This window comes from Festucalex cinctus, chromosome 4, assembly GCF_051991245.1.
Source record: "Festucalex cinctus isolate MCC-2025b chromosome 4, RoL_Fcin_1.0, whole genome shotgun sequence".
NCBI lineage: Eukaryota > Metazoa > Chordata > Actinopteri > Syngnathiformes > Syngnathidae > Festucalex > Festucalex cinctus.
Genome location: NC_135414.1, coordinates 18,490,215 through 18,513,195, shown reverse-complemented (window position 1 = coordinate 18,513,195; position 22,981 = coordinate 18,490,215). Strand labels below are relative to the sequence as shown.

Genomic DNA, 22,981 nt, shown 5'->3' with positions numbered 1-22,981 from the left:
AGCCCGGCCAGGGCCAAGCAAGGTTGGTGCGTGTGGTGTGGGGTTCTTCTGGAATCTGTAAAGGAAAAGCGCCATATGATTCCACTTGTTTTGTTTTTTGCCATAGTTGCATTTCAGTATCAGTATTGAAGATTTTATGCCAGTTTAGTATCCAAGTCGGAAAAATGACAACACTATTAGTTGATTTGGGTTTTGCATCACATGATGTGGTTTGCAGGCTTCTATGTGCATTGATCACCCCAGTACCTTCAGTGTAATGTTACTCAATTTTTGTTTACATCAGCTGTTTGTTCCTCAGTTGGCTGACGCCTCCTTTTGTCATGGGTTGCGGGGGCTTGTGGGTGTTTGGGGGCAGTGTTCTGCTTCCTGGATGGATTATTACAATCCGTCAATCCCCAACTTCCCGCTGGGAACCCACAACAGGTTCCACTCCAGTAAAAACACAAATACCCATCTATCATCCGACTTGCCATGTAGGCCATCCCAGTGAGGTCTGGCCTTAATCCTGTCCTACGCACCGCACCCACCTGCTACTGTCTCTGCCTCGATCTACCTCTAGCCTTTGGACTGCAATCCCTATTTGATGATATTACCTAGTGATAGAAAGGACACACATTTACAAAAAAAAAAAAAAGAGAGAGAGGGAAAAAAACTCAAGTCTTTTGGAAAAATTCTAAACTATATCCTAATACCTTGCCATTGAATGTACAGGAAATATCAGTTTGTGGTATCACAGTACGGAGCAACTCTGCTTTGTCTTTTCAAACAGTGTTCACCCCAACTTGTTCATGAGTCATTTCGAACTAGATTGAGGGAACAATTGTGGGCTCAAATGGATCAGGGAATGCTACACTGACTGGAATGTTACCAGTTTAGCCCAACACTGGGCCTCTGTTAAATATGCTCCCATGTCCCGCCTCCTAAATCCTGATAAACCCTTGTCCTCATAGTTGGAAGAGAACGGGGGGGTTGGCTATCCAGGAGAGTTTGAAACACGAGCAGAGCTGCGAGGCGTTGGCCTGTTATGTTGTGCCACTCCGGTTTAGGTTACACCAAACAATGCATTTTCTCACATTGAGCTAACTCAGGATGGGCCTTCACAGAATAGAGCCAAAGATTTTTTTGACCTGCTTTCAAACATGTCAAGGTGTGATTTCACCGGTAATTTTGCTCTTTCCTCAAAAAAAAAAAAAAAAAAAAAAAAAACGTGCACTAGAACTTCGAGTTACGAACATCCCTTTTTACGAACACTTGTTATGGACTCATAGATCTATGTCATGCTTTTCACGCTGCATAACCATCATTGGCAAACACACAAAACACACCGCTCTATACTGAAAAATAGTTAGCCTAATAGAAGTCTGAAAATCATTTTATTTTTGTCACACGAGTTCACCTGGGTAGTTCTCAGAAAACCTGGTCCACTCTGAGTTGCGGATGGAGACCCAGTTTGTCAGTATTTTTTTTCTCAGCCAAATGCTCAGAAATGCTGGATGCCAAATGCTTATGATTCATGGCTATTGCACATCATGCAATTGCCGTGTGTGTGCATGCATGTGTAGCCACACGTGCATACCAAGGTGTGTGCGCCTATGAGTGAGGATGTTGAGAGAGCAATGTAAAGTAGGGGTGCAACGGTTTCAGATTTTGGTGTACGATTATAGTCTGAGAAAAAAAATGGTTTCACGGTTATTCTTATAGACATAAAAAAAATCACATCCGCATTCTTTGAAAATTTATATTTTTTAACAACAATAAATAACTGAAAATACATTTTAAAATAGTTGCTGCCTTTTAAAACAAATACAGCAGATTAGACATAGACGGCTCGTATGCTCTTAAAATAGGGCATGGGCACTATGTATAACAAGTATGTCCCCTATTTTTCTTTCATCTTGAAAAAAAAAAATTCTTTCAATTTTCAATTTCTTTCCATTTCAATCATACTTAAAAGTGAAATGATTGTCCACAGCCTATAACTGGTAGAGGTGTGCAAAATTTCCGATTCTTAGATTATTCACGATTCGGCCGTGCAACAATCGAGAACGATTCACAAATGTCCAAATTCCGATTATATAAATATGCCAAGGGTAGCGAAACGAGCGAAAAGTACGCGGAACTGAAACGCAGTAGCGCGCGCGGTCTTCGGGACGCTTTTTGGGACGGACCGAGAGTACACATCCACAACTCACGCCTCGAGATTCAAAACAACAACAAGCATGGCTGAGCTGACCAACCCACCTCTTCGTGGGATCAGACCTGCTCCGAAAAGGCAAACAACTTGAGGCGGAAGTATCAGCTAGCTGGCTGCAGTGCGTCGGTTAGCGTTCTACAGGGCGCCGCGCAGTGATACGAACGAACGAACAGAAAAGTAGTGGCTGGCGGTAATGGCGTCTGACTTTATTCAGAAAAGAGTATTGTGGTGGAAATGTATCACGCTTTTGAAAACAAATAGTTTTAAGAAGAAAAACGCTTTATTTCTGAGACCCCAGCCAGCTTGCTGGACTATTTTCCTCTCGTCCAACGCCGAAGTCAGCGCTGATCGCACACACGGGAGGTGAGGATCAAATTGAGATTCATGTTAAAAAAGCCGAACGATCCCATTAATGTTTACACGTTCATGTTTACACAAGTTAAAAAGCAGAAAAGCACTTGAGGTTTTTTTTTTTTTTTTGTACCTCTGAGAAACTTTAATGTTTACATGTTCATCTTTACACAACTTAAAAAGCAGGAAAGCACTTTTTTTTTTAGGGCATTTGTATTGAAGTAGTAGTTCACATTGTCTTTCATTTATACCTCAGTGCACTTTTGAGTGGATAAAAATAATATATTTTTGCTCAATGCTATGTTTTATTCTGTTGAAGACTGAATATACTTAAAAGCTGTTGTTACAGAATGAGGACTTGAGTATTTTATTTACTGTTTTGAACTGTTAACTTGATACTGAAATAGTAGTTTATTTAGGCCTGAGAGGACTTTTGTACTATTTTTGTAACTAATGTACGAAACATTAAAAGCGCCAAAATACATTGTTTTTTTTCTGCTGCCTGGGGGGAAATCAATAATCGTTTTATAATCGAATCGTCGCCTCTGAATCGTAATCGCAATCGAATCGTGAGGTGCCCCAAGATTCCCACCTCTAATAACTGGTGATTTGTGCAGTTTACGCTATACGTAGGCATTTTGCAGCCAAATGCCAAGATAGATTTCTTGGGAGTAGGACTGCACAATATATCGAAAAAATATCGATATTGTGATATTGGCCCATGCAACATGCAAAGACATGCAATATGTTTCATATGGAATTGTGTGGTTTTATCTTGAATTTGACCAGTCAGCCGCTAACTGAAATGTGCACAGCCTTCCAATAGTTGAACATTATCGAGATGTAATTACAATTAATGAACTAAGAATATATTGAGTTTGCTTATTTTGCTGCATGAAAAATGTAATTATTTCATTACATTATAAAATGTCACTTCCTTAGGTACATGTTAAATATCGCAATAATATCTATCGCTATATTCAGCAACTATATTGCATATCGCATGATTTTCCAATATCGGGAGTATCAAGATGGCGGCCCTGTGGATTCAAAAGTTTCGGCCTATGGCCTATCTAGCGTGCGGCTGTGGGTGGGGTCGGGCTTGCGGGAGGCGACCGGTCGGTGGAGATGGAGCGACGGCACGGCGAGCGGTGTGCCTCTGTTTCCCAGCGGCGGCGATTCGGGCCGAGAGGCCTGACCGTCACGCCCCGCCTCGCTCACTGCCGCCGCCAATGCATCGGTTCGGCCTCCCCTTTCCCTACATATACTCAACCTGGTCCAGGCCACTTCGGAATCCAGCCGTCTGGTACACAACTCTCCCCGCGCGTTCAAAGCTGAGCCCTGTGTTGTTGTTCGTCCGCTAAATGGACCGTGTAGAAACAGAAGAACTGTTGTGAGCGGAAATAACCGGTGTTGTTGAATGGTTATGGTTAGATAATCGTGACGTTTAAAAAACACAGTTAATCGTAAAACCGGTTAATTGCTGCACCCCTAATGTGAAGTCCAGATTTGTATGACATGAGTGTGTTGTGAGGTTAGTTCCTGCAAGAAAATGTCCATGTGTGTTTGTGAACTGGTCGATGTCGAGAGTTGGACTATTTGAAAAGTAGGCCTTGGGTCAAAAACAGTTGCGTTAACCCAGTTCTCACCAATTTGTACCCAGACTGTTTTATGGCTTGATATTCCGATGTCGGCAGGTCAATCAAATTTAGAGCCTGCTCATGTTAAAATGCCACACTTTAGATTTCAGCAGCATCTAACCTAAACTTGGAAAGGTTCAGTATTCAATATTGCTTTTGCTACATAACTTAGGTCCTATGATGCAGCTTGAAAAAGATAACCAACCAGTCAATTTTTTTGGCTGTTTCAACATCTATGTTAATTTTTTTTTTTTTTATTATTAATTTTCATACACAATGGCAGACTTGATTAAATCAGGCAGAGGTCGGTACTGCTGCTCCCAAGTCGCGTTTCAGCAACTATGATGTGTACTATGATAGCAAAGCTAGACACAAGAGTGACTGATTGTTATTGAAAATGTCATATTTTTTTTTCTTTTAAATCATTTTCACATCGGGATCATGATTTCATGTCAGGGTTCATTCAAGTTCACAAACGTTCTAAACATTTGCCTTTAGTGGTCTTTATAGTCGTTCAAAATTGTGGTGAGGCCAACTTCAAAATAAAATCTTTCCAAATACAGCAATACTGTACACCGACTTTAGTGCCTTGGAACACTTTTATTTTGAAGTTGTTTCCAGTGGCGTGTCAAAGTGCAACAGCTGACTTGACTCGTTTTTCAAGCCGGAGCGACTTGACGCCAACGTAAACAACACAACGCGTCCTGAAATGAAGTTCAATCGCTAATTAAGGATGCTTAAAACACAAAAACAAAACAAAAAACTTAATTTCACTGACATTGACTTATATGGCGCCTGCTGCCAGACTTTAGTGGTATCTCCAGCGTTAGCATCTAGCTTTTAGCTTTTTGTGTTTTTTAAGGCGGTAAAATTACAACTGTGATTCTGACGTCACTTTGTCTCATAAACCAAAATCTATGATGAGAGATCTCATTAATATTTGTAAAGAGGAAAATAATGTGCTGCTAAGCTAAAAATATGAAAAATTTTAACATGTTATCAACTGCAATAAAGAGAAATGTCACTTAAACTAGAGTGTAACAATGAAATTTAAGTGAAAACTATTTGTATTGCATCAATCAATAATTGTTGGACAAACTAAACATGGCCCAGCGAATTTGAATGAAATTCATTCAAATGTTCGTTTTGTTTTAGCTTGATCGTCTGAAAATTTACAAATAGCGAAGGCCAGTCATTTCAGGGAAAGTTTGTGTCACATCTTAAATATCGAAGAATTGTCTGTGGCTGGTTGTTTTTCTAACCAATATGTAAATGTTCTGGATTTGGAAACATTGTGTTTGGGTATGCCTGTCTAGTAGAACTTTGATTGATGCGGGACCTCGCATTAAGTGGAACACCGATATCCGAGTGTCGTATGCTGATGGACCGATTGGACAAATTGATGAACAGCTACCTGTATGTCTCACGCTCGCTCTCTTTGTCTCACAAGTCTTTCACTTTCTCTATCCCTCCTTCTTTTTCCTTTTCTACTGCCTAACCAAACCGGTTGAGGTACACAACCGCCCCACATTGAGTCTTGCTCGAGGCTTCTTCCCAAAGGGGAGTTTTCCTTGCTTTAGTCTTGCTCATGCGGAGTTCAGTTGGGGTTCAGTAAGTCTTTTAGCATGTGAGGAAGGAATTTGGACTTAGACCTGCTCCATGTGTAAAGTGTCCTGAGACCAAATCTGTGGTGATTTGCCGCTATATACGTGAAGTTGAATTGAAATAGAACTGTTGCCCAAGGTTTTACTTCATTAATTAATTAAATGCTCATTAATCATGCTTTCCTTTTTCTCATGTTTCAGGATCTGTGGACACCTGAAGATTCCCTGGTGCTTTTCTTTTTGGATTTTAGCGTACTGACATTCTCCCCCAACCATGGAATCGGTATGTTAATGAACAGCCTTCTTTTCCAATGTTTTATGAATGTATAGCGAAAGTTTCTTTCGGTTGCTTGTGCCTCAAAAAGCATTTTTATTTTATTTCAATTTTGAATGAATATCCCTACCACCAATTTTAATTTCAAATTGTCTTAATGTGTAGCCTCATTTCACAAACCATTTTTGGAAACATTTTGCTGCGGGCCACAGACTATGCTTCAGTATGCAAAATGGGCATAGCATTCAACTGGAGCGCTCAGTACGAATGTTATTTGCTACGTATCACGTTTCCCATACACAGATATCACCGATACACAGATGTGTATCGGTTTGTATTTGCTATAAATTAGCCCTTAGTTTTCTTGAAGAAAGTGAAAAGTAGAAGTGATTGTGCACTAGGAGACCATGCGGGTTTTGCAGCCATGGTGGTGTCCCGTGAGCTCTCGCTGGTGAGGCTGGTCGCATGCCGCCACGTGTTGTTTTTATTGAAGCTCGTCTTTTGAAGAGATATAAACTCTCTGCTTCGGGCTGCTTGGAGTTCCCTTTCTACGGCCGCGGAAATACAGCACGCTGATTCACTGCTGGTTCTCATAACTGTGTTGAGGCACGTTTTTGGAACGTAACCCCTTTAAGAGATGGCCCTCCCAAGTAGGGGTCCAGAGGCATGGCGCGAGGCCCCTGGCTTGGTGGGCTAACCCCATATAACACGCACAAAAATTGACTTGGTTCTGAAACAGATCAATTCAATTTACTTTTTTTTTTTTTTTTAAATTGCTTCTGATGTTTTACTGCATTTTGTATGACATAATTTTATTAGCATACTAAATGTTTTTGCAGTAGCATTAGATAATGGAATTTCCTTTTCTTGAGTTGGGTTAGAAAAATAGTTGAGGCATATTTTCTGTGTATGTATATGTATATTTGATGCTACAAGCATCAGGCATTCAGTCTTGTTGTCGTGTGTGCAGAAGTTTCCTGTACCATTAGGCTGTTTGAGAGTACATTAGCATCGCGCTCTATCCGTTGGAATGCATGCATTAAGAGCAGGGCTGAATGCATGCATTAAGAGCATGGCTTAGTGCATGCTGAACTTGTGCCTTGCTGCCCATTGTCAGAGGTTGTGTTATGAATGAAAACTAGGTCACTGTTTCTGTACTGCAGAGCAAGCTCATGTTCCAACAAAATCCCTACATTAGCCAGCGTTTCACTCAGACATGCATAATAAACTACCAGATAGATGTATGTCACACACTAATCACCCTATCATTGATCGTGGACATGAATGTCATCTTTCAAGGTTGCAGTGACAATCCCACATTGTAAAAATGTATCTAGATACTAAAATATTTTGTTGGATTAAAAAAAAAAAAAAAAAAAAAAAAAAGGTGCTGGACACTGGCAGTGTGTAATTTTCTTCCCTTGCATACATCATCTCTCCTCGTTCTCTACTCACACCAGCCTTTCTTGTCTCTCTCTGCCTGTGACATTGCACCAGCCAGCGCAGCTTCTGTTTACCTCCCTGAGCTGCCTATATCTGCTTACTGTCAGTGGAAACCAAGGAAACTGATCACAAAGCTTATTATGGGTGCCAGGAGTAGAATACACACTGTGCCTGTGGGCACGCAGGCAGGCACACACACGCACCCCCAAGCACCACCCTCCTCCATCTCCTCATGTGATGCCAGTCACATGGTTTCCAGCAAGCAGCTCAGGAAATCAGAATCAGTCTTTTATTTTTAACTGCTTTAAATCCTCCACCTGGGCTGCACAGTTAGCGCAAGTATTGTAGGCGTCTGTTGATTGTTTTATTTTTTTTATATTTTACTGTGTTGAGAATAACCTCATAAAGCTAATAACTAGATGAATTCACTTGTTTATCTGTGGAACGTTCCAGGCGTTAAATCTGAAATGAGACAATATTTTCAAACATCATTTATGAGGTTGAGATTGAACATTAAATATCTTGTCTTTGTAGTGTTTTCAATTGAAAATAGCTTAAAAATTATCATTTTAATTTGTTTTTATTTACATTTTACACAACATCTAAGCTTCACTGGAAATGCTCAGGGTTTGTATAACTGGAAATGCTCAGGGTTTGTATATTTAAGCATTTCCAACCTTTTATAATGGAACCATGTAAAGATGGGTACACTTTTTAAATCCAGTAAGTTTGTATGTCTGTTAATGTTGATTAAACTGTGCCTAATTATGTAAAATGACTACTGTACTGTACTGTACTGTACTGTCTGTCTCTCTCTCTCTCTCTCTCTCTCTCTCTCTCTCTCTCTCTCTCTCTCTCTCTCTCTCTCTCTCTCTCTCTCTCTCTCTCTCTCTCTCTCTCTCTCTCTCTCTCTCTCTCTCTCTCTCTCTCCCTCCCTATCTATCTCTCTCTCTCGCTATCCCTATTCTATCTATATATCTATCTATCTATCTACCCATCTATCCATCCATCTATCCATCCACATAATTTGTAATTTATTTACACAGGTATATATACACATAATGCCTTCCCAATTTTAAAAGCTAGCCATCTGTAGTACTATATAAGTTCTGTTTTCGTCCAGCAACGAAGCTCAAAAGGTGTCTGTGTTCAATTTGGTGTAGATGAAAGACTTAAATTCTTGTAATCACACATTCTTCACTCATTTCCTCTTTGTACCCCCCTCCGATGTCCTACGTGCCCCAAATGGGGCTTGTTCCTCAGTGGGGATTAGTGTGTGTGCAGCAGCTCTGAACACAGAAGTGGGCCCTGCCTGTCACGTTACATAACTCGCCCCGGGAAGAGCGACTTGGCCTTGCCCGGCTGGAGAGACGACTATGGAGGCTTTGTTTTCCCTACCTTGCCGTCTTCCTCCTCTCTTCGGATTCTCGTCCTCGCCTTCAGGCAGACTGCACAGTTATACTGTATAGAAGGAGTCTGTTTTCAGGAAAACAGACAATTCACTGTGGCCCTGAGTGGAAGAGTGCTAATAGCAACTAGCATTACGGTGCGCTTACATCTTATGCTGAGGAGTTCAAGGTCTACTTGAGGTCACACAAATAAACATTGGAAGTTGATGCTTCTCTGCCAATCTTGCATTTCCGCTTTAGCATACTGTACTCTGACTTTGCAAGTTTACCATTCATTTTGAGGACGATGGACCCCAGTGTTGAGCATTTGTAAAACGTTCGTAATTCCTAATATTGTGATTTTTGTCCCACTTTGTGTGGTTTGCCTACAGCCACATTATTTCCTAACAGGCACTATGCCATCATTTGTAAGGTCAGCGTTGATAGATTTTGGGGCCTATTCACTAAAGGTTTGCGTCGCCTTTGCATGGCGCTAACTGTTAAAAATGGAGCAATCCGGTAGCGCCTAAAACTCTAAACACTCGCAGGTGGGGAAATCCGTCACTAAGTGCACGGCCAACCAGATTGTGCCACGGTGCGCCGGTGTTATTTGTGTGTATGTAAATTAGGTGATTTGCATACATTTGACACAAAATATGCCCACCCCAATGCAAATGAGACTCATTGATATGCAGCGTCGAATTCACTAACACCAGCACAAATAGCCACACAGAGTTTGCGTGACGCAAAGGTTTTTGGAAAGCATGTATTAACCTGACACAACATCGATCCCGGGATCATGACAGCAATGCATGGCACGGTGCACCGTCGCTCTCTGGCTGTTCACGCGGAGAGGAGAGGAGAGGAGAGGAGAGGAGAGGAGAGGAGAGGAGAGGAGAGGGATATATATATATATAGAGAGAGAGAGAGGTAGAGAGAGAGAGAGAGAGAGAGAGAGAGAGAGACATTCCTCAATGTTGGTTTAAGACACCACGTAACCTGGGCTGATCGGCAATGGTGGGGAGGCATTTCACGATCATTTTTACGTGCCAGATGCATACTGTACGGCCACGCCAACCTCTGAAAATATATTTCTAAAAAACGATCGCACCAATAATTTGTATTTTATGAATGAATAACGCCGTTGTCGTCCTCTCTCCTCTGTACAGCTTCATGGCGCTATAAACGCTTGCTCTCGGTCCAACCTCGCTTTCTGATAATGTCATCTTTCTCGCAACTGTTACAATAACAACCATATTCTTGGTGCAAATCCATTGCCATGTGTGGTAAATCAGGTGCAAATTTGCGCCAGGCTGTCAGTTTTGTGGGCGTGTTTGCGCCGGTATATGATTAGAGCAATATCCTTAGTCAATATGTGGGTAATTGGGCGCAGACTGCGGGTGCAGTTGTGGTGCAATATTTCGCGCTATTACCGGACGCAGCGCATTCTTAGTGAATATACCCCTGAGTGTTTTAGGTGGTATGTACTTTTGTATTAAAATCTGATTTTGTAATATGTAATTACAGTTCAAAAATATAGATAATATATTCTATATATTTTATAATTTATGTTAAAACTGTTATCACACATCATCACATGGCCTTCTGCCATCTGTGTGTGTGTATGTTTTTAATAGATGAAATAGTGTGTGCTTTCAGGGCATTGTGTATGAGCCAACATTCCCATCAAATGTGGCCACAACATGAAACACTGTTTAGTTCTAAAGACTAATTTTAGATCTGTGAGCCCCCTCTCCAAGGTGGGAAGGATAAGATAACATAGAAGTACCACTACCCCCCAATGACACCCCCCCCCCTGCAAATTGTTTTTGTTTGTCTATTCTATAACAGTCCACAAATAGACATACAGTATGTTGTTGTATACTATATCTGAAAATACATTTGACAAAATCATTGTTGCAATTCTTTTAAAGAATAAGCCACAATGGTCACTAAAAAAACTCAAGACTGGTAAGACTAGAATTTGGCAAAATACAAACTGACAAGGCTCAAAGCATCTGGGAGACATGGTGAATGTCCCTTTGGACAGATGCGACAAAATTGGAGCTTTTGGACAAGTCACTTCAGACATAGAAAATAAAATGAGAGGATGCTCAATAATGTATTGGGGCAGCTTTGCTTTATCCGTCACAGGATGTATTGAGTCTGTTCTGGGTACTATGATCTCAGGATAGTTACAGTATTGTGATGAGTGTCGGACAGCTCGATCGCAAAAGCTTGGTCGTAGTCATGGATCCTCTAAAAGGTGATTGACCGAAAAAACATACAAGCTAAAAACACTGGCTATGGCTAAAAACAAATCATTAGAATATTAAGGAATGGCCTTCTTCTAAACTATGTGAACATCAGTTGAAAGTAGAGATAGTCAGGCCGACGATTATCGCCGCCGATATTGGGCTCTTGACAAATATCGGTGTCGGCCTTTTTTTTTCAAATCTGACGGCCAGTAAAAGGTAAATCTTAAAAAGAGAACTATTTACTTAAATTTTCAGTTAACTTTATAAGAGATACTGCTGACCCTGGGAACCTTCTGAACCATTTGTTTCTGTTTGACGTTAAAACAAAGAAATGTGAACATTTCAAATTTCAGGTATTTTTAAATTTTGAAAAAAATGTTGACTGTAGAAAACTAGAGAGCTATGATATATCCGTGTTTAAGTTTCCATTTAACATTTTAAGACATGCTGATAACCTTGGGAGTTCCTGAATATTTTGTTAGAAGTTTAAAAGGATATCTATTGTCTAACAAAAAAAAAAAAAAAAAAAAACCTGACGGCAATATTTTTTTGACCCTTTTTACTGAAAATGCTCCAAATATCGGTTATAAGCCTCCTAGATGACTAATAGTCGTCATCGGTATCGACCCCACAAAAAAAACACACAAAAAAAACCATATCGGTCTATCTCTAGTGGAAGGAGCTGAGACTTGCAGTCTAGAGAAGACTGGAGGTAGCCTTCAAACCCAAGACAGCTGGAGAAGTTTATTCATGAGGAGAAAGCCAAAAGATCTCTGCACTGGTGTACGTCTCTTTGAGAGTTACAGTATTGTATAGGAATCATTTGATTGCAGTATGCACCCGCTTCAAGGTGTCATAGGCGGCCAATGCATGTTAAAATGTTTTAATTTCCACATTAATATACATGATTAAAATATTTCGTTATCTTTTTACAAACGTGAGACAAGGATCCGAGTTGCGCATATTGTAAGGTAAATTGCATGATTTCCGCTCTGTCATTTCCACAAAGCCATCCAGTGGGTCAGCATGGAAAGGTCGCAAGCCAATTGCACGGCACAAATAGACAACCTTTGACACTCACATTCACACCTATGGACAATTAATTAACCTAAAATAAACTCTTAACCTGTCGAGGTGAACTTAATTTGACCTTCTCTAAAGTTTTGAACGCACAACTGTTGTGAACTTTGCCATTCAGCTCCCTGTTAGAGACCAGAAAGTTGTACCAAAAGTACTAGACAATGGAGATTGGGAAGTTGATCTTGAGTTTTATTTTAAACGTCTTGAATTAAACTTGCCTTAAGCTGTAAGAACCCGCCACTCTAGTCCACAACACCATATTACGGCCGTATTTTTTCCAGCTTCAATTTTATTTCGGCCGAATGCCGAAAATGCCTGCTTATGCCATTTTCGAACGAATATTTTCAGTGGCCGAAAATTCAGTGCTTCTCTAGTCTGTACGTGCAGTCAAACTTTTGGAACAGTTACAACACAAGCAATGCCAAAACATTCACAGATTCAAGCTGTTGTATAAACATGTGGTTTGGTTTCAGTATTTGGAGAGTGCATCTTAAACTTACTGGTGCATCAATATTCCATCTTATTGTTATAGTGTATCCTTGCTGCTTTTTTATCACCGTTGTTGGTTTACTTGCGTTTTAGTATTACTGATATGTGCTGTTTGTGCTTTTGTTTTGTTTCTGATTTGTCTCATACCCAAGCTGGTATTGTTAGTTTTTATTACTATTTCTGGTATAAGCTTTTGATGCCATGTTAGTTAATTGATACATTGTTTTTGTTCTGTTTGTCTTTTCCATTCTAATCCTTTAGTCTGTCACAGAGGTATTCTTTCTCTTAAAGAGCAATCTGAAACCTTGCAAGGGACTATTAAGAATGAGTGCAGACGGCACACAAGATATGATCTATTATCTACAATTTCTTGTCATAATGGCTTCTTTTCTGATTTGCTTATGCCTGAAAGGAATCTGGTTTCAGGGAATTCTACTCCAAATGGTGTATAATAGAATTTCTCCTGTCATTCACTTATTTTCACAAATGAGGTATATGCTATTATTACAGGTCATTCATGTCATACTTTTGCCCTATCTGGTCCTTTTCATGCCCCCTTTCAAACCACCGAGTTGTGACCTTGGTTTCAAGTGGCTGTACTCCGTTAGAAAGCCAACACCTCTCTCGGGAGAAACTGACCTTGTTGTCTGTCACATTGTAAATCTGCACACCGCTCACACCTTTTATATTAGTAGATTCAACAAGTCCTGTGTTCACTTTGTTGCACCTGTGTTCTATAGTGTATAAAAGTAATTTGCTGAATGGGAATTATCACGTAAGAACAAAACATGTACAATATGCATGACAGTCTAGTGTTAATTGTATCCGTCATTTTCAAATTTAGTCTGTTATAGTCCAATTTCAGTCACACATGTTAGTTTTTTATCACAGTTAGTCAACCTCATCCCATTTTATTTAGCCAAGTTTTCTGTTGACTATATAATTAGCATGAGCACGTCCGCCTTCCAGTATTAAGGACTCTGGTTGGAGTCCAGGCTCGTGCCTTCCTGGGTGGAGTTTGTATGTTCTCCCCTTGCCTGCGTGGGTCTTCTCTGGGTACTCTGGTCTCCTCCCACATTCCAAAGACATGCATGGCAGGTTGATTGGGCCCTCCGAATTGTCCCAAGGTGTGCTTGTCTGCGTGGATGGTTGTTCGTCTTTGTGTGCCTTGTGACTGGTTCAGGGTGTACCCCGCCTACTGCCCAAAGCCAGCTGGGATAGGCTCCAGCACCCCCCGCGACCCTTGTGGAGCCCGGTTTCAAAAGTGATCGGTTTCAAGCACCGAAACAGCTGCCGTGTGGACGAACTGCTCAAACGGTAAGAAACCTGTGTGGATACAATGAAATGGGCTTTGGTGTGAACGGGGCCTTAGTCACAGTTATTGTTTATTAATGAAGGTTTTAGTCTAGTCTAGTTTTAGTCCGGTGAAAAACGTGTTGACGAAATAATTTTTGTTTAGTTTCCATTGACGAAATAAACACTGACAGGCCCATCGTTTGGTGAAGATCCACATTTGAAAACCTTTTGTTAACTTACAAATTGCTTTAGAATTTGACATGGTTAAAGTATTGCCACTCTTTTGGATGATTTTGTGTAGTAGGTCAGTGTACACTTTACTGATTGAAGCAAGCAGAAATGCTACAAGTTGTGGATAAGGTGAAGTGAAATTGCGTAGCTGACTGTTTGTATCTGCTATTGATGCTTTGAATGGTGACATACTTGAAAATGGTCTTCTTTAAGCAGACACTTGCACAGGTTTGGACCTATCCTGAAACGGGTGATTCTTTAGGAGGCCAGCTTTACTCTGAATGTCAACACAGCGCTTATTTACTCCACTCCCTTCCAATTCATTCAGGTGTGCAGCGTCTGAGCTTGAACATATTCATTTAGCGTTTGCTTTGTTTCCTTTGTCTCCTTTCTCCACAAAGCTTGCTTCTTTGGTCCTAGCTTCTCATTTGTTTTCTGATTATTTTATTTTCATCAATCTTGTGCCTACAGGTAATTCTTTTTAATGTATATATTTTTGGATTCAGCAGGGATGATTGTTTTGATGTTACATTTACAGTTATGTGAGCCATTGCGAAACCAGGCATACTAAGACCAAGAGTGCCAAAATTAAATAAGTACATTATTCAATAAATAATTAAATGTGTCATGGAATATTTAATTCATTTTATTTTATTTTATTTTATTTTATTTTATTTTATTTTATTTTATTTTATTTTATTTTATTTATATTCATATTTTTCCCAAACTAGAAAGGCCAGAGCCGTATTTGAGTAATGTGGTAGACAAGAGTACAGTATGTGCAAAGAGGCCATCGCTGTACCCTTTTTAAACTATGTGAAATAAGTTGCCCAAGTCATAAGTAATTTGCAAAGCTGCCATTACTAAAATCATTTTTAATTTTCATATTTATGAGCATTGTTATTTTCGTGTGTGAACGTTAGTGGTGGGACGATACAGGTAAACCACGATTCGATACTGTGACGATATTTGGCTCACGATATCGATATCACGATACACGATATCTACGATTTTTGATATATTGTCAAAAAAAATAGCATTATATCACTATATGTGACAACAAATGTCCTTAAAAAGGAAAATGTCTAATTATGCATTTATTCAATGCCAAAACTTTGTGCAATGTACAAAGTTCTGCATAGTGCCTCATTGCCTCTGAGCCTTTTAACTGTAAACATTGTAAAGTGAGACAAATTAAAGTGCATAAACATTTATAACAAAACACTGCACAATTGGACACATTATATCGATATCTACCGTCAGTGTATCGATAATTTATTGCAACAGAGAGCGCAACAATATATTGCGATATTGATTTTTTTTTCTCCCACCCCTAGTAGACATGTTGTTGGAATGTGTTCCAATGTGTTGCATCAGGCTGGAGCCTGCTTAAGAGCTGGGCAGGGGCCAGCAGTCAGCCAGGGAAACAGAACAGGAAGCAGATGGAGCAGTTTGGGCTTAACCCTTCCCACGCCACTTTATCCTCTAGGCCCTCCTCCAACCTGCAGGCCACTTTGTACAATGGAAGGAATACAGGGTAGGGAGTGTTTGGGGGATGGTAGAAACACTACTGTTTAAAGTATCATGCAGAAAGAGATGTGCAGGCAGAAAACAAGGATGCTGCTATACAGCTTCATCATCAGCCATGCATGTATACCAACAACCTTCACTTGCAAATGATAAACTATTCATTATTGAGTAATTAAAAGGACAAGGACTCATATTCTTTATTCTATGAGCATGTTGCCTTGGTGTAGAAATTATATCCATGCTGTAATTTGTTTACTGGCACCAAAGTACAGAAAGCTTCGTGACACAGATGCATGTTTTATATTCGAGAAATGTCACATCCTTTGAGACTTTACCAATATATTCACATGCTTTGCTTTAAGTTCTTGATTTCCCAGTCACTATAGCAGGAGTTTTCCTTTTGTGTGCAGACCATTGGACAGCTTTAGGGTAGAGTCAAAAATGGTTTGACAGAAAATAAGTGGTTGCCAGTAGGGGTGTTAAAAAAATCGATTCGGCGATATATCGCGATACTACATCGCGCGATTCTCGAATCGATTCAATAATCGGCAGAATCGTTGTTTTTTTTTTTTTTTTTTTTTTTTTAGGATTCACACCTTGAGCATGGAAGAATGTTATATGAACGGCACATTAAGCCTTAATATTTGTATTTTAATGCTGTTCAAATGTGAAACAGATTGCAAACTGTTTGTGTACAGTGGCTCACGGTTATAAGCCTCAAGTTTTAGATAAATATATTCATACAAATCTTACAGTGTACATGTACAAATTTACTGATAGTATTTTCTAAATTTGAATGGAAAAAAATCACAACAATCGACTTATAAATTCGTATCGGGATTAATCGGTATCGAATCGTGACCATTCGTATCGGGATTAATCGGTATCGAATCGAATCGTGACCTGTGAATCGTGATACGAATCGAATCGTCAGGTACTAGGCAATTCACACCCCTAGTTGCCAGTTTATTTTTTGTAGACTACCTGCATGCTTGCTGCTCTCAGCTGTCTGATGAAAAGTCAAAAACAGGAAATGTGCCATTTTCACCAACATCATCTATCTAGTTAGTCAGGTGGCTGGTGGTAGCTAAAACTTTGGCTATTGGTAAATATTATTGCAATCTTGGTTCACAGTTGAACAGCTATAACAGAGTAAAACCAATTACCATATATGCCAACTTACTCACCGTTCTCCTTGGCTTGTTTTGGAAGCTGGCTGTGCTGTACAGCTTCCGGTGCGCACAGATCGTAATCAATTTGTCCTACATTGTTTACCCATGCTACCAACACAGGGCATTTGTTTGTGTGTGTAACATAATAAGTACATTCTCAACAACGGTTGGCTGTCTCAACACAATGTGCCTTCCATTTAAAACTTACAAACTGAAGCAAATTAAGCTTGCCTCGACTCACCTCGCATATATTACAATAATGTGCCCCCCTTCCCACTTTCAGAAATCATTTTGGCCGGCATGTAACCATTGGAATTTGAAGGGATGTTACTGATTGGACAGGTTTTCTTGGATTGTAGCACTAAAAAATAACATCCGCCCCCCACTTACATCCTTGAATCTTACTGGCAATATTTTTCAACAAGTTTTAAAGCCCCGTGAGCTTCATTATTCCACATTTGCTCCAGTTGTGGGGGGTTATTTTTAGAATTGTTGTTGGGGAAACCAACACAGTGTGTACTAAAGCTGAATGTAGCCAGCGGTTGGATTTTCAGAACCATTTTAGAGGAGTTCATCGTGAAACAAACAGTTTTCCTTCTTATAGTGAGATGCACTTGGGCATAGGAACATTCAGATCTCTGGAGGTGGATTTAGAGCCTTGAGATTGTCCATATCTTTCCACAATTTTGCTGTGTTGTCTTGTCTCTGGCCCATTCTCATGAACTACTAGAAGCTACTAGTCAATGTCTGCAATCCTAATGTAGGAGTGTGTTTTCCCGGAGCTAAAGCAGGCAATTGAGTTCAGCCAAGTTGTGAGAATTAGGCAGTTATGTAATACACCAATGTTTCTGTTAGCCCTGCTAAGCTCCAGTTTCACCACAGAGCTGCCCATTTTTTTCAACAGAGATGATCATTGTGACCTTGCTGATTTTACCTTTTTTCACCATTGGCAGCTTGCCACTGCAGTAGCCAGACAGCCGGCTGGAGTGAGCTGGAAATAAATGTGGATCTTCATAGTGTTCGACTCCTATTTTTTGAGATTTGAGACACATTCAGAGTATATTTCCTGTCTCTGTCCTGTATTTGTACTATCACCTAATCGTCCACGTTTTAGGTATTACATTCTTTGTTTTATTGCTAAAATGTATACTTTATGGAGCAAACTTTGCCGCCGAAAATAGTGCCTTTTTGGGTATAACCTGAAAGTTTTAAAACCGAAACAACCCGGATGAAACAGAATGTTGTGATGATGCAACAAACATGACTGGTGCACACTTGACTGGATAAGCTTTTTTTGTAATTGATGCAATCTTTGAAACATTTATATTAATTTGTCCAAATGCAATATCTTGATTTGAGTGAAGTTAGTACAGTCACAGCAATGAATGCAATTGTACAGTTTAAATGTGCTAAATATTAAATATTTATGGTAATTTATTGCATTATATCATGAATATATGGGGCCAGTAACCGTTCTGACCAGGCCATCACAACTCGACCCATGGTGGCCTGATTCAAAAAGGCTTAATGTCAGACCTAGCTACTAAAAACATGGTTGCTGTAGGAAGGGGATGCACGATATCGGTGGCCAATAATTATTGGCTATTATGGACCAATTTTACGTCATACAGATAGACTAGATAATAAAGAAATCCGCCGATAATAATAGACTTGCCGCAGTGGTCCAACTGTTGTTGTGTTTATGGCTCAAGTTGTGCCCAACTCCTCAACCCCTCCCCTCTCCTATGGTAGTGTTGCATATTTGTAACGTCATAATGCACGCAACCTTGTGTTCACAGAAGATGCATCATGGCAACATACCAGTGGCCAGTGTTGGCTTTGTTTACCGTGTCTCGCCAAAATGCTACCCTTGCAGTTTTTTGTTGCATTTTTAATACATACCAAAAGTGTTACTGGTTGTCTTTGAAGCAGGGAATGCCAGGGATATCAATCAAATTCAGCTTCATGGCGCTTTACCCAATGTTTCAATGTATTTGTACATGTTAGACTTAATAGTAGGACTCAAAAGTATATTTGTATTCAAGTTTATTTTGCAAACAATTATTGGCTTATAGGTTATCGACATCTGCACTTTCTAAATTATTGGTTTATCGGTATCTGCTGAAAACAGCATTATTGTGCATCCCTAGCTGTAGGTGGATCTAAAGTCAATATGTACTAGGCGCCTAGCCCTCTCATATTGGCCGCAGTGCTTCACAGCTAAAGCTCAATGCCTCTCGTAATCTGTGGAAACGTGAGCCTGAATAAATGGTCACACGCTCATGGATTATCTTCCCAGGATGTTATTTTGTGCAGGAAGGATGTTTGAAATGCCAGTCACCAACACACAACACCATCCCCCAGCTTCTCTCCCACACACGCAGTCTTTTATAATCTGCTGTTGAGCTGCATTGGAAGAGTGCATCTTAGTAATGCAGAGATCTGCGGCCTTAGGTTATTGAAACGTGCATATAGCACACTTTATGAGAGTGTGGCAAAACAAGGCTGGCATATTCAGTTTTCCCACACAGTCTTGCCCGTTTTCCAATTTTTTCCTCTGTCTTCCTCAATCATCCTCTTCTTCCCTCCTTTAGTCCTTTTCCTTCTACCCCGTTTCAGATTTTTAAGGCATCCAAACCCCTCTGCTGGGAGAGGTAGATGAGCCCTCTGAGGCAGGCAACGAGGGAGTAGAAGCTCAGCCGAAGCATTGACAGAGTAGTGAGACACAGCAGGGGAGTGAGCAGCTAAATATAGTGCAGTGGAGTGGTGGTGATGTCACAGACCAGAGAAGAGAGGGAAGGCAGTAGGGTAAAAGGGTACTTTACAGGTGACTAATTAAAAATGCTCTGATTCTCAGATTCCTCTTCTGTAGTAGTAATGAGCTGGCATTTGAAGTCCCTTTTCTTTGAGGATTTTAGTAAATGAACAATTTGAATATGCATTGTCTTAGCACTAGAGGTGTGCAAAATTTCCGATTCTTAGATTATTCACGATTCGGCCGTGGAACAATCGAGAACGATTCACAAACGTCCAAATTCCGATTATATAAATATGCCAAGGGAAGCGAAACGAGCGAAAAGTACGCGGAACTGAAACGCAGTAGCGCGCGCGGTCTTCGGGACGCTTTTTGGGACGGACCGAGAGTACACATCCACAACTCACGCCTCGAGATTCAAAACAACAACAAGCATGGCTGAGCTGACCAACCCACCTCTTCGTGAGATCAGACCTGCTCCGAAAAGGCAAACAACTTCAGGCGGAAGTATCAGCTAGCTGGCTGCAGTGCGTCGGTTAGCGTTCTACAGGGCGCCGCGCAGTGATACGAACGAACGAACGAACAGAAAAGTAGTGGCTGGCGGTAATGGCGTCTGACTTTATTCAGAAAAGAGTATTGTGGTGGAAATGTATCACGCTTTTGAAAACAAATAGTTTTTAGAAGAAAAACGCTTTATTTCCGAGACCCCAGCCATCTTGCTGGACTATTTTCTTTTTTTATTTTCTTCTCGCCCAACGTCGAACCAGAACTGGTGTCACCGAACGCTGTCAGAAAGAAGTCAGTGCTGATCGCACACACGGGAGGTGAGGATCAAATTGAGATTCATGTTAAAAAAGCCGAACGATCCCATTAATGTTTACACGTTCATGTTTACACAAGTTAAAAAGCAGAAAAGCACTTGAGGGTTTTTTTTTTTTTTTGTACCTCTGAGAAACTTTAATGTTTACATGTTCATCTTTACACAACTTAAAAAGCAGGAAAGCACTTCTTTTTTTTTTTTAGGCATTTGTATTGAAGTAGTAGTTCACATTGTCTTTCATTTATACCTCAATGCACTTTTGAGTGGATAAAAATAATATATTTTTGCTCAGTGCTATGTTTTATTCTGTTGAAGACTGAATATACTTAAAAGCTGTTGTTACAGAATGAGGACTTGAGTATTTTATTTACTGTTTTGAACTGTTAACTTGATACTGAAATAGTAGTTTATGTAGGCCTGAGAGGACTTTTGTACTATTTTTGTAACTAATGTACGAAACATTAAAAGCACAAAAATACATTGTTTTTTTTCTGCTGCCTGGGGGGGAAATCAATAATCGTTTTATAATCGAATCGTAGCCTCTGAATCGTAATCGCAATCGAATCGTGAGGTGCCCCAAGATTCCCACCTCTACTTAGCACCTCAGCAGTTCACGGATGGTACTGAAAAGGCAGTTGTTAAAAAGCATGGCGATTTGAAAGGAAAAGTAAGTGAAGCATTTACTGTATTATCTGGAGTGGCGTGATGTTAAAAGAAAATAAAAATGTCAGCACTTACAGACTGCCTACTTTCCATGAGATCTTGGCATGAGCTGTTGCGCTTATAGCTCTTGTACACGCTAGCCACAGAATTAATATCTGAGTGTGGTATATCCTTGTCTGGCTTTGGGATTTCCATAAAGACAGGGAGGCGCATCCAAAATGCAGACGCTGTTAAGATCTTTGCGTCTGGCACAGATTGTATATTTCGTTAGATGCTGATTCTAAACTGTGGTCTGTACATTCCCAATTTGTATAGTGGGAAGCATGTTGTTTTTATATTTATATAATCCATATTATCTCTATTGACTAAGGTTGTCAAAAGTATCGATACTTTGAAAAGTATCCATACCTACACGTCGTATCCGGATACGGTATCACTTTGTCATGGTATTGATACTATCGATACATGGTAGCTTTCCCGCAGCGCCGGCCCAGAAGCACAGCCTACTCGGCACAGCAGACAACCTACGGCAGCCGGAGAGCCGACACCGCGACTTTGCTTTACTTTGCTACGTTGCAGCTCCTTTAAGTATGGTCAGTGCAGCGACAGGAGGGCCAAACCAGCCAGTCTTGGTGGACAAGAGAAACCCAGATGCCTTGTGTTTTTGTCATTAGCCATTAGCCGGCTACTGCGGTTATGCTCGGTTAACATTGTTTTGTTATTAGCCATTAGCAGCGGGCTCATGGTTAGCTTTATGCTCAGTGAATGTGTACCTGCTTTCAAGTTGAGCCTCAAGGCTTCAGTATACTTCTGCTTGAGGCTCACGCGGAGACGTTATGGCGGAGCTCCGCTCGTGCGTTTGCCTTCCAACATGTGCGCAATACACATCACAATACACATCGGTGTCTGCTGTTGTTTCACTCCAAGTGGGGCTGTTGCTACGGCTGGGACGCCACGGAGTGGAGATTCCTCTGCATTTTATGACAAATTGTGGAAGTTCAATTTAATTCGTAAACACGAAACAAAGCCGGGGGGAGAGTCGGCTCATCACCATGGCAATTATTTATTGCCAATTTGCACCGGTGTCGGCCATAAACTCGCCAAATCACAACAGCCACGCACTTGGCGAACACTTGTCGTTGTCGTTGTCGTTGTCGTTGTCGTTGTTGTTCTTTTCCGCCTCTTGTCCCAGGCACATATCCACATGCACAGCCGATACGACAAGCTTAGTCATCATAGAATAAAGTGCACTTTCTAAAATCCTTGTATGCCTAGATATTTTCAATTTTCAATTTTAGCCTTGTAAAAAAGGTGTATATGATTGCAATTGCAGCATTTGATTTTCATTTTTACTGATTATTTTTTGTATATTTACTACCTCAAAATATAGTTCTGATTACTTGTATAGTTAACCACCTCAAATGTTTTCTTATTTCTTGTTCCCTATGTGTTTACCACATACAACCAAAAATGTTGTCATTGTGGCAATTTTTGACGTATTCTTTCATTTGTGTTATCATTTATTTGCATGTGAGAAAGTGATTGTCTTATTTTTTCATTTTCTGATTCTTAATCATTTATTTAATTTATTTTTTGTGGTGATGTTAATAAAAATATTTTTCTGTGCATTTTTAAAGTATTTGTTTTATCTCCGCGGTATCGAAAATGTTATCGAGTATTTTCCTGGGTATCGATGTCGAGTTTTAAATTTTAGTATCGTGACAACCCTCCTATTGAGCACGTCTGTAAAAACTCAGATAACTCTGATAACAAGCAACTATGACAAATAAAGA

General features: G+C 40.2%; 1 protein-coding gene across 3 annotated transcripts in view; it reads left to right on the top strand.

Moving 5' to 3' along the window:
* The window catches only part of ankrd11 (ankyrin repeat domain 11), a 115,197-nt gene that overhangs the window by 43,335 nt on the left and 48,881 nt on the right, over positions 1-22,981 (top strand). For all 3 annotated transcript variants that reach the window (XM_077519453.1, XM_077519450.1, XM_077519451.1), the window contains exon 2: positions 5,991-6,072. The gene's annotated coding sequence lies outside the window, so the exon portion shown is untranslated. The remainder of the gene's footprint in view (positions 1-5,990; positions 6,073-22,981) is intronic.